This window comes from Haliaeetus albicilla, chromosome 18 (genome assembly GCF_947461875.1).
Source record: "Haliaeetus albicilla chromosome 18, bHalAlb1.1, whole genome shotgun sequence".
Taxonomy (NCBI): domain Eukaryota; kingdom Metazoa; phylum Chordata; class Aves; order Accipitriformes; family Accipitridae; genus Haliaeetus; species Haliaeetus albicilla.
In genome coordinates this window covers 19,277,840-19,289,762 of record NC_091500.1, presented here as the reverse complement: position 1 = coordinate 19,289,762, position 11,923 = coordinate 19,277,840, and the positions used below count along the sequence as shown (strand labels likewise).

The 11,923-nt window shown below is 38.7% G+C and overlaps 1 long non-coding RNA gene across 1 annotated transcript; it reads right to left on the bottom strand.

Moving 5' to 3' along the window:
- Positions 1 to 8,349: 8,349 nt before the first annotated feature.
- On the bottom strand, positions 8,350 to 10,750 carry LOC138689902 (uncharacterized). Its single transcript, XR_011328696.1, has 3 exons — positions 10,491 to 10,750; positions 10,231 to 10,400; positions 8,350 to 10,120 (listed from the first exon to the last, which is right to left on the bottom strand). It is a non-coding gene; the product is annotated as an uncharacterized lncRNA (long non-coding RNA).
- Positions 10,751 to 11,923: the final 1,173 nt, after the last annotated feature.

The window sequence follows — 11,923 nt, the reverse complement described above, 5'->3', positions numbered from 1 at the left end:
TATATTTCTTCCAGTGTTGTTAATCCTACAAATGAAATAAGAGAAAAATAAGCTATGTAATAATACTAAGAACTGCCAAATTGCTAGAATAAACTAAAAGAGTTAGCAAGGCTGATTGTGCATCAGCAAACATCCTTTTAGCCACAGAATCACAAAAGCAAAGAACAGTTGAGGTTGGAAGGGATCTTTAGAGATTACCTAGTCCAACCCTCCTTCTCAAAGCAGGCTCATCTAGGGCAGATTGCTCAGGAATTTGCCCATGTGGGTTTTGAATACCTCCAAGGTTGTAGATTCTACAACCTCTTTGGGCAACCTGTCCCAGTGTTCAACCACTTTACTGTAAAAACGTTTTTATTTTGTTCAGATAGAATTTTCTGTCTTTCAGATTGTGCCTGTTGCCTCTTGTCCTGTCACTGAACACCACTAAAATGAGTCTGTCTCTGTCTTCTTATCCACAGGTTCATTGCCTTTGTAACTCAAGTTACCGTTTGGGTATTTAAAACTAAGCGTGAAAAAAATTATTTTCTGGATGTAAACTACAGGGCATATTTGGATTGTGCTTGTAGGTATCTTAGGTGATTTTGAAAAAGCTCCATAAAGAATATAAAACATTTATTGTAACCAGGGCTAAATTTATGGTTGCCCAGAATCTTTTGGGGGCATATATAACAATAAAGTTATTCTCTCTTCAAAAAGAATCTGTTCATATGTAGTTGCTTTCCAGAACCTACCTCAGTGCAGAATAAGACTCATTAAAATTATGTTACATTTTAAAATAAGCATGCAGAATGATTCATAAAGCTATAGGACATAAATTGGAATGTGGAATTAAATGATTGATTATTCAATGGCCAACTTAAAGTTGTCTTCAAAGAAAACTTAAAATTGCTTTTAGGGGAGAAAAAAAAAATCTGTTCATGAAACTTAAAAACAAGCAAGCAAACAAGAAACTCAGAAATCCCCAAACCCAATATACCTGTTGAAATTTTCATGCATCTAAACTACAACGCTTTTATTTCTATTAATGTGTCTCTGAATCAAGATTGTCACCTAAGCAAGATGTGATTTCAGCAAATCAGTAGCATCTGAATTTTGAAATTGTGTATTAGAAAATACTTCCCACTATTTTAGGCTTGTAACAGGCAAAGTTTTTTCATTAATAGTAAATTAAAACAGCCTATACACTTCTGAGGATCTCTTTATGCAGTACTGGAAAATAGCTGATCCGTGATTGCAAAAGGAATTGTACAAAATCTTATCACATGACAAATTAATTTTTATTTAGGTCACAGTGTATCTTTAAAGTCTCTGGCATATGCTGGAGCAAAATGCTCAGTGAGATTCTCCCACTGGTATCCAGCGAAGCACAATCCCTTCTCCAGTTTCCAGCAAAGGCTGCAAGATAGAGAAAGTGGAGGTATGGGAGGGTGAGGAAGGAGAAAGGAAGGAAGGGCAAAAGGACACAGATGGTGAAACCAGGGCAAAACTTCATCTGTCCTTTATTGGGCAGTAGTTTGCCTCTCTGAGTTGGCCTTAGTACTGCTTTGTTTGAGGGACGCCAGAAAGAGAGAGTAAAGAAGGGAGGGAGAGCATGACAGCACTGTTTGAGCCTTCTGGCTAAGACCCACAGATGTGAACGAGGACTTTGCAGTGAACTAGTGCTGTAAATCACACTACCTGAGCTGATCCAGCTGTAAATGAGCGAACATCTGCCCACGCTAGGGACTTACAGACAGCTGAATGCGATGCTAACTTTACTGTTCCTGGTGTGCTGTTGGCTACTGAAGCTCACGCGTCTTAATCACGCGTGCTAGGCCAAGAGCAGCCAGTGGATTTTTGACCACACCATTCCCAATCCACTTCACATTTAGCTTTTGGATCCAGAGGTGTGTTGAAAAGGTATTTCCTAACTATGTCAAAGAATCAGAACATACTTTTCTTGTCTATGTACAGATAAAAATAAAGGTAAGTTCTTTCTTGAATAGACAGCCCACAGTTCTATGGCTGGTTATTCAATTCTGTAAGCAAAAATCATTCATCATAAACAGATACATTCAAACTCTCCTCCTTATTGATCCAGTTCCACTAAACATAATACGTATCTTTCTGCTGAATTTAATGAAACTTGGATTAAATTTCTGGGAATAGATGCTCATCTGATCAGGCAGCACAAAAAATAGTTTGGTCTCCAGCCACAGCTACCAAAGCAACTTAATTTAAAGATATTGAGGATCACATACAAAATATTCATGTATGTGCCAGGTACTTTTGAATTAGAAGTACATTTGAAGAGAAAATTGCAATCTGCTAGCAGTCATTCCACTGCAGCAAAAGGAGGCTAACTTCATCAAGTATGTTATTTGCCGTGAATTATTCACTCTGCAATGTTACCATGGTTACAGCTGTGTTACTTATCCTCACATCATTATTATTTTCTTTTTAGTCATTATGGCTACACTGTAAATAGTATTTTATTTTTTCTGAACATGCCATTTGCAACACGAATAAGAAACAAGGCTCACAGGAACATCAATATTGATATTATATGCAATGTGGCTTTGGCATTGACATTAATGTTCCTCTGCATAAGTGCAGCATGACATTCATATAAAGCAGCCGATCAACATTATTTTGCTGCCTTTGATTTCCACACTGATGTCAATGCATAAGGTAACCTAATGAAGGCATCATAAAAATAGTATCAACTCTTGTATTGCCACCATTGCAGTGTACATTACCATTAATGTAAAATATTGTTTTGAGGTAGAATCACAGCCAACTGTATTGGAATAAATGTACCTCATGAGAATATTAATGAGTTTTGAAACAGAACAAAACAAAAAATATCTATACCAAAACTGGTGGGCTTTTTCAGTTAATTCCACCTTCCTATTAATTTTTTTCTGATTGTTTGCTTGTATAATGACTTCTCAGAGGTTGATAAATTAGCTTATTCTTCAATAGTGAATAACTAGTCAGCTAGAGATTTTGCAGTTCTTTGGGAGACAAAGAAAACAAATATTGAATGTACATTTTCTCAGTTGAAAAAGTTTTCTTTCCTTGCAAAAAAAAAAAAGAAGTCAGGATCTCTGAGCTGAGACAATACAAGTCTTAATGTAAAATACACTATGATGCTGAAATCACTACAGAAATTGCTAGAAATGTTTTAAATGTCAGGTATTTTATATTCTCACTGAGTAGTTTGTATCCACAGATATGTAAGGTAGGATTTTTCTGACTTCTTTTAACTACCTATATTTAATCAGATGAAGTTTATGTTAGATATCTAGATAACTTAGGCTGTCTTTATGGGCAGTGGAAAGGAAGGATCATATTTGGGTATGTATTTATGTATCCTAAAGTAGATACCTAAGATGTGTCAGATGAATTGCATGCTAAAAATATCATCTTCATCAAATAAATAGCTAAGATATAAATGCCTGAAGTAAAATGAGACTAATCCTACCTACAAAATCTGTCTGCTCATCATGAAGCTATTATTCTTACTTTTTTCGAGTTTGCCTTAGATCAAAGTTTTTTAAATCATTGTTTCATTGTTGCAAACTCATACACTAGTTTTTTACTGATAACACATCAACACTTTTCTTAAAGTCCACGTCTGTCTTTTTTATTTACTCATATTGCCAAGACTGCAAAGATTTGAATCCATTTTGAAGATTACGATTAACCAAGAGCAAATTTGATGTCTGTGTAGCAGGTCCATGCTACTTAGTCTTGCTTCTGTATTTCTGATTTATCAAAAAGTTTCAGATGAAGTCTTGTATATACATTCAATAACACAGCTGCACAAATATAGTATGGATTACAGAGATACAAGTCTCTCAAACTCTTATTACAGCTGCCACAGTCCTTCCTTTGACAAACTTTATATTGACATTTTTTCCTGTAGATTTAGGAAGTAGGTCCAGAAGCAAAAAAATGAGGGAACTGGAAAAAAAGTGATGATGGGAATAATGGATCTCAAATTTCTTCTCATTAATACATTAACCTTTGGATGGACACAGTTTGCTATCTGTGTTTACAAATAGGGTAAAGGAGTAAGAGAAGGATCTAAGGAGATAGGGGAATTTCACTGAATCTAATGCTTCACTGTTAGCTCAGGAAAAACCCACAAGGCTGAAGGTCACTCAAGCAAACTGTAGTTTCAGGCCTTCACTTTAAAGGCTGCAGAGCAAAGCTGAAAATCTTTTCCAAAGATTATTCCCATCCCACAGTGGAAAGAGATTTTATTCTATCCACATCTCTGAGTTTCCAACAGCTGTTTTACTTTGTGAAATCAGGAGTAGAAACCAGATACTGCTCAGAAACCAAAAATAAATAAAAAATTCAGGCATTGCCTGCTTGCCATTACTTGTCTGGTAGAGAAAATAAAATTTTCTGGTAAGAAGTTTCTTATGTTTTTTTTGTCAGCACTGCTCACCCACCAACCAAAGTGTTTAGCTCCTTGCCTATACTGATGTGGGTTTTCACACTGTTCCCCCCCCCCCCCACCGTATTGGTTTTCCTGTCACGAATCTTTCCTGGACCAGGCCTTTAGTTCATTGTAGGCCATTTAGAAACACTCTAATATCATTTGATTTCTGAGAGGCTGTACAGCCTACACAGTTATCAGTCGTGACATTTCATGGGCTTGTTGTTTTCCTTTCTTCGGAAGTTCTCACGCAGGTTTTTTAGTGATTAATAAGGTATATGTGCGCTGTAGCCCTGAGCTGTTGTCCTCTGAAATGTTCAGAAACGCAGGTGGTGACAAGGACTTATCTTTTAACATGTGTATAGCCCAGCAGTGTATCAGTAAGTAGGTCAAGATACACAAGCAGCTGGATGCAGTGATCAATAATCACCAGCGGTCCCTTGGATGGGATGTTCAGTGCATACATATGCATTTCACTTGCTGCAGACATTGTCATTGCTCTTGACACATCCACACAGATCCAAACCTTACCCTTTCATTTCCATACTTTTCTCATGCTGGAATGAAATGCAGCTGTGATAACTTCTGCTCTGGAAATTAAAGCTATCTGCTCTATATATGTTTCCATTCAAGAGTAAAGGATGGGAGAGTTTGACAGGGTGAAGAGTATTTTCCCTCTAGTTTCCTTGTTTTCTAATATAATTTGGGAAGCCACAGTCTAATATCAGATTCTAAATCCATGGTAACTTCTACACAGGCAAACAAAGCAATGTTTGGATTGTCTATAACTCACATCTCTTAGGAGATCATCCTTTCTTCTATGTGTAAAATGGCCAGTATGATTTTATATGTGAATATTTAATGGGAGTTCTTCTGTATCTTCCTTTTAATATCTTTTTTTAGGTTGTGAAGTGCTAGCACATTCATTCTGCACTTTTATCTATTTTAAAATGTGTTTGACACTTCCCAAGGAGGCTATGGTAACTCACAGCAGTGCTTTTGGTCATCGTCTGTGAATGCAGGTTTGTGAACCTTAAGTCTCTGTCTGTTCTGGCAAATTAAACACCATCAGGGCATACCTCCAGCTACTGGAACTTTCTCATTTAAATTGTTAAATTATTCAAATGGTTCAAGCGTTAAATGGTTAAATTATTTAAAGGGTTTTGGCATGAGTCAGCTAGCACTCTCCAAATGCATCCCAAGCACAGTTTTGGAATTAACTCAGTCTGGAGACTCTTTCCAAAAGTAGTTCGGATGCAGTCATCCTGTGTTGGAGGCTAAGATAAAGTTTAGTACTAGAGGTTAAGCATGCGTGTCTCTTGGAAACGCATAAACCAACTAATTTTCAAAATTATCTCAACTGTTTCAGTAACTAAATGGTCTAATTCTATTTTCCTTATTAACATTTTGAAATAGTATATTTATTTATTTTTTCCTCAGAATTTGGCAATTAAACAACTTCTAGAACATGTATCTGTTATTACAATGGAGCATATTCATTTAAAAATGCAAGAAGCTGTGGCAACAGCTAGTAATTAAAGTTCTATTGTATTAAGATTATTACTTAGGAAGATAAATATATAAGATACAACATAGAAAGGGACATAAATGTGGTAGAATATATTTTAATAAATTGTGAAGGGATATTCCTGGGAATTTTCTTTCAGCACCTGCTCAGTTGTGGTGACAATGTAAATATATATATTTCAAGTCTAAGGACAATGCAAACGGTATTATAAAGTACAGGATATATTCTTGATTACTTCTCACTTTTGAAGAAGGGTTTTATCGTGCAATCTGAAACTGCAAGTGAAACTATTTTTGGAGTAACTTGGTATAATTATCAGATCATTTACAGGAACATATAATTACTCTGCAGTACATCATCTTTAACAGATAGGTTTTTTTCTTTTACTTGCCAGAGGTTTGATCCTGCATCTCTGAAATGAAAGGATGATTTGCCAGTGTCCTCAGTGTCACTGGATCACACCATAATATACCAACTCCTTTTGTAAAAATGTCTTTTGAATAAATCTATTTGTGCTAACTTTATTTCAGTAATTCATGGTAGCCAAATAAAATTAAATGTAAAATTAAATTAAAAAGTAAATGTAAAATAAAAAATAAAAACAAAATCCAAAGTTTGGCACAACTTTTAAACATACTGATTTTGCCCTGATAGGTTTCAATTATTTTTTTTCCCCACGTCATTACATTTGCATACACTACATTATTAGACAGAACTCATGCCTTCTGTGAAGAAGTGACAAAGAAACGTTGTCATATATTGAAATCAGATTACTCTGGCTCAGGACAACAGTTTTATTCATTCTTTTGCTACTGGATGTCCTAGATAGGTAGCTTATTCATGTCATGCTTCCATTTAATTGTGTGCAGAACTGGTGTTGTAGAGTGATACTTCACAGAGGTATGGTCTGATTTTTACTGAAGGGGTATTCTTTTGGGACCTTTCAGTAAGTGGTCATGCCATGGAACTATTCAGACACTTAATAGCACTCCACAGCTTATGTTTCAGGCCCTACCTCTTCACCTTTAGTACTGTTTTAGAAATTCCTGCTACTTTGTGCTTTCATATTTATCTTACATTCTTTGTATTTTGACCACTTACCCATCGAACATGCACACCTCATCACCATTAAAACCTCAAAGATTTTACCTTTGGAGACAGCACAGCACCCTTAGACCTTGGAATTAAAATATTTTTAAGTAAGCATTGAGATCGATTTTCACAGACTGCCTTGAAAATCTGTAAACCACAGTTGCCTGCAAGGCACCTATAACACAGCTATGCAGAATTTCTGGGGGACTGGAAGTAAGACCTCTGGGTTTAGCAGGAAAACCAGTCATCACAGAGTAAAATTTGTAAAATAAGTAAGAAATACTGTTCCATATCAGGTCCCCTAATTGCAGCTTAGTAGTGGAGAACTTCTGCTATTTTTTTCATGGTGCATGAGCATTATGTGTTTATCTCAGCGGTTTGCTGAATTACTTGCATTAGGTAGATGAGAGGTATGGCCTGAGGCAAAAGTCTGGTTGTGCATATTGTAGTGATGGCTGTCCACCCTTATTCTTGTGTTTTGTTCCATAGTTCCTCCTCTTTGTCTCAGTGGAAATGTCATTGCTGTTAGAAGAGCAGAATCATTATGGTTCTTTGGGTTTTGGTGCTGCCTTACTTATTTGCAACATGTATGCCCCAAACTTAGGCTAGCTACTAGTCCTTGCCTCTTCTTTCTAACTTTACAGAAGACACTGGAACAGAGAAAGGCAGAAACATCTGCTCACAAACAGCCTCCTGGGAAACTCCCTGAATTCCACTCAACCCACAGCAACTGCTGAAGTCATGTCATTTGTTTGGGATAGATATTATGAGGTTCAGCTAGACCACTGCACTGTTTCAGGGAATGAGAAACATGTACACTAGCCAGTGGTATATATTCATTTTCCAGTACAAGTGTTGGGAGCAGGAGTTTCCGGGTACAGGCCCCTCTGGAAAATCTGCATTCTCAGAATAGCATTAATCAGTGCTGAAATACTAATATGCAGATTTTATATGCTGCCCAGACGCAGCTCTAACTCCCTGCTTTACTTATAGTATGAACACTTTGAAGCTGCAAAACCGAGGACCCATAACCATTACCCACAGTCATGTCACCTCAACAAAATGTGGAGGGGTGGAGTGGAAAGGGAATCATATTTTTTTATGAAAAAATTTATACTGTGTGTCAGGAAGGTATTATAAGCAAGTGTTGAATAACTAGCATAATTTGTAACTTTTATAACAAGGGAACTTCTGGACACTACCATAAATGACATAATTTGTCATTGCAGTACGTTTGTCCCACGGAAACATTACTGTTAATAATACTGACACAGGTTGGCTGAAGGGAATAAGCTTTTCAGTAAGTTCAAACATAAATTTTATTGATGAAAACTGCAATACTAAAATCATGATTTTGTCCTTCCAGTGTTAGATTTCTTTTAATGCCATTTCTAGCTCTTTACAACTGTGCTGGGCCTGGTCTTATACGTACTTTATCATGCAAAAACTCTACGCTGCTGTCCAGGCAGGTGTAGAACTCAGATGAGTGTTACTAGGATTTTCATATTTGTACTAAATGAGAATAGACCTCAAAATCAAAAGGTGAATTCAACATTCATATTTCAAAGTTCTAACGTGTACTTCTCTTCCTTTCACTAAAATTAGCAAAAAAAGATGCCCAGAAAAGGAAACAAACAAAGAAAAAAAAGTCTTCCCTTTCTACAGGGTAATCTGCAGGTGATTTAATTGTCAGTTGTTTAATTGTTAATTACATTTTCCACCTCAGGAAACAAATCTTATCACAGTAGATTGAGAAAGAAAACCTTTATGTGAAAGCATTTAAATGTTTGAAATGTACCTTCCTTTCAGTGGTCCTAGCTATATAGAATTCTTTTAACCATGCTTTTCAGTACTGCAAATGAACTAAAACAGAGGATAAGCAGAACAGAACTCTGCTTTCAGAGACAACAGTGTAAATTCAGCACAAAATGTATTGATAATGACATTGCTGTAGATTTATTTCTACTCACTACAAGTGGAATATAGCTATCTGTTATGGTCAGATCCTGTTTCAGTTTTGATAGTGGGAAAGCTCCTTTGACATCCGCTGAAATAGGTTGTGCTTTTAAATGCATGGGCAGTACTACACAGCTGCTTCTGTTTAGTCCCCTGTGCTAATACAGCATCAGACCCATTTATATGGTGAAAAGACAAGCTTTACTGGAGAATTGGTGCCAAACAAAGACAAATGACACCCTGACATAATCTGAAAATGCAGGAACTTCTCAATAGCTTTTAAATTGGTACAGAGAGTATGAAACTTCTGGTATCTCACTTCCATTTACTTTATTTCCTGGACTTTTTGAGTCACCGAATGAGAGGCATGGATAAGAGGTATGTTATTATTCTGTGGATCACTTCTTAAATCAGTTTTTTTTAAGGTACCATAAAATCAGACTCATTAGCAACTGTGTAGTCTGTAACACTTCTGCAGGTTCTCATACCACACTCTTAACGAATCTGTATTAAACATACTGAATTAAACCGAAGGACTAACATCTGTCTTGCATTTGCCCTCTTGTCTTCTCCTTGGCAGAAAATGAGCAAAGTGGTGTGTTTTAGTATGAAAGATATCCAGAGGAATAATAGGTTTAGGCTAGCAGAGTTGAGGAAGCAGAGCACAGTGTGCATCTTGAGGGGAAGGTAGTGAGGTATCCAATGGTCCTTAATTTTCCTGGGAGACCATTCTGCAATATTAGACCAAGCTCACAGAAGTCTGCACCAGTAAGTTTTTAATACAGAAAATTTCTTAGTGTCAAAGGAACAAAGTGATTTTGTGTTGTCTTTCTCACTGTACTTAAATCAGTGTTCTGGTCCCCTAAATATGGGGATCAACTGGGATCTTGAAGATAGGGGTTACAGCACTTTTGGAACTTTTTTCTGTGGATGCACAGGGTCAGGAGCTGGGGTTTGTTCACAGGTCCACGGTCTGTGCAGACACACGCTGCCAATTTGGCACTGGCTGGAGTCTGATATGTGCCAAAGACGACAAGACCTGCTGGGCAGCTTTACTCTAGTTCAGCTGAACAATGATAAAAGTGAAGTGATGAACCCAAGTTCACTGGTTCCTGGTGGAAACCACAGGACTTGTGAGTGTTGGAAAAAACTGCTCAGGGATGGCCCCCCAGACTTTACCGTCAATGGGAAACTGAGGAACAATCGTGGAGTATAGACTGACCTGACAATTTGAAGATGTATACTTCCCACTGCAAATGATGGCAAGCATGGCTGCTGACTCTTGAGCTATTTTCTCTGCCATTAACACAATTCAAGCCTTGCTTTTGTTCACCTTCAGTTGGTATCCTTAGCCAGATCCTCTCCAAGTGATTTGCTGATAGCGACGGTCTTCTGTGGTGAAAGGTAAGTTACGATAATAAACAAGGGCAACATCAACAAAAGCTGCTCCATGCCCTAAGTTTTGAACAACGAAACACTAACTGGGGGTCGTGGTTTCAGCCCAGCCGGTAACGAAGCTCCAGGAGGCCGCTCACTCCTGCCCCCCCCCTCCCCGCGGCGGGGTGTGGAGGAGAATCAGAAAGGAGAGAGAGGAAAAAAAACCCAGAGCCCCGGCGGGGGAGAGCAGGGCAGTTTACTGGCACAGCTCAAGGGGAGAAGTGACGACCACCACACGCACACTACGGCAGGGCCTAGCCCCGCGGCTGGTTCGGGTCAGCTCTCCCGGCCGTGCCGTACCCCCCCCCCCCGCTGGTTCGGGTCAGCTCTCCCGGCCGTGCCGTGCCGCCCCCCCCGCTGGTTGGGTCCGGCCGTGCCCCGTGCCCCCTCCCCGCTTCCTGCTGGAAATTAACCCCATCCCTGCCGAACCCGCGACACGTGTTCGCTGAGTTACGGCGGAATGACAGCTACGACAGCAACGAGAATCCACGGAGCTGTTCTTCTGTTACCTGGAGAGTAAACTATTCCTTCTGCTCTAGTCCGCTGGGTTAACTGTCCTGAGTTCACTCTTTCGGTTCAGTTTATTTTTATCAAAAGTTCCTCGAACTACTTGGCTATATGAGGAGTTGCATCTAAACAGTCACCTGATTCTGCGAGTGAATTTAAACACGTGCAAGCTCTTATTTAAATTTAATGAGGTGACTCACCTACCTGAAGAGATGTACCTGCTAAACACCTTGCTGAAGCACAGGACAAAACATGGCTTGCAAGTACCAACTATTGATGCAGAATGTCCAATACTCGTGGAGAACGGAGGGACTGACCTACAGAGTTAAGGTATCCCCCCAAATAATTATATCAAACGATACATTTTCTGTAATCATGATTGCCATCATATTCCCTGAGTGTGAAAGGCTTAACCTGTCAGTTGTCATAAGTAGTTGTGAAGATATTCTTTTTTTTTTTTTTTTTTAAAAATCAAACCTTGTCAGCTTGTAAGAAATACCAAGTCGCATGAGTCACGTACATCAGATAGCGCAGTGACTGGGGGCTGCTTCTCTCTCTGCGAGTAGCACCTGGAATGAGATAATGGTGGGTCTTCTAGTGGCACGGGTGCCTTGGGGCCCAGCCTAGCCATGGGATACTAGTCTTACGTATATGCAGCAGTACAAGAAACTGAGATACATGCAAAGAGCAGGTTTGTAAAGGTCAAATCGAGGCTGGAAGAAAGCACATCCTGAGCTGAAGTGAATAGAGGGAGGACAAGAAAATACCTGTTGAGCAAGCTAGGACAGTGTATTTCTCAGCAGTGACACCAGAGGCACTCCTCGCACCCCCCCCCCCGCCCCCTCCCCCAGTTGTGATTTGAAGGAGACATTTCTTAAGATTTCTCTTTTGTGCAGATAAGCCAAAATTTTCTTTCTCATTTTTTCCCCTAAAGTCACAAGAGAGAGCATGGACTAGGCGGATATGTAACT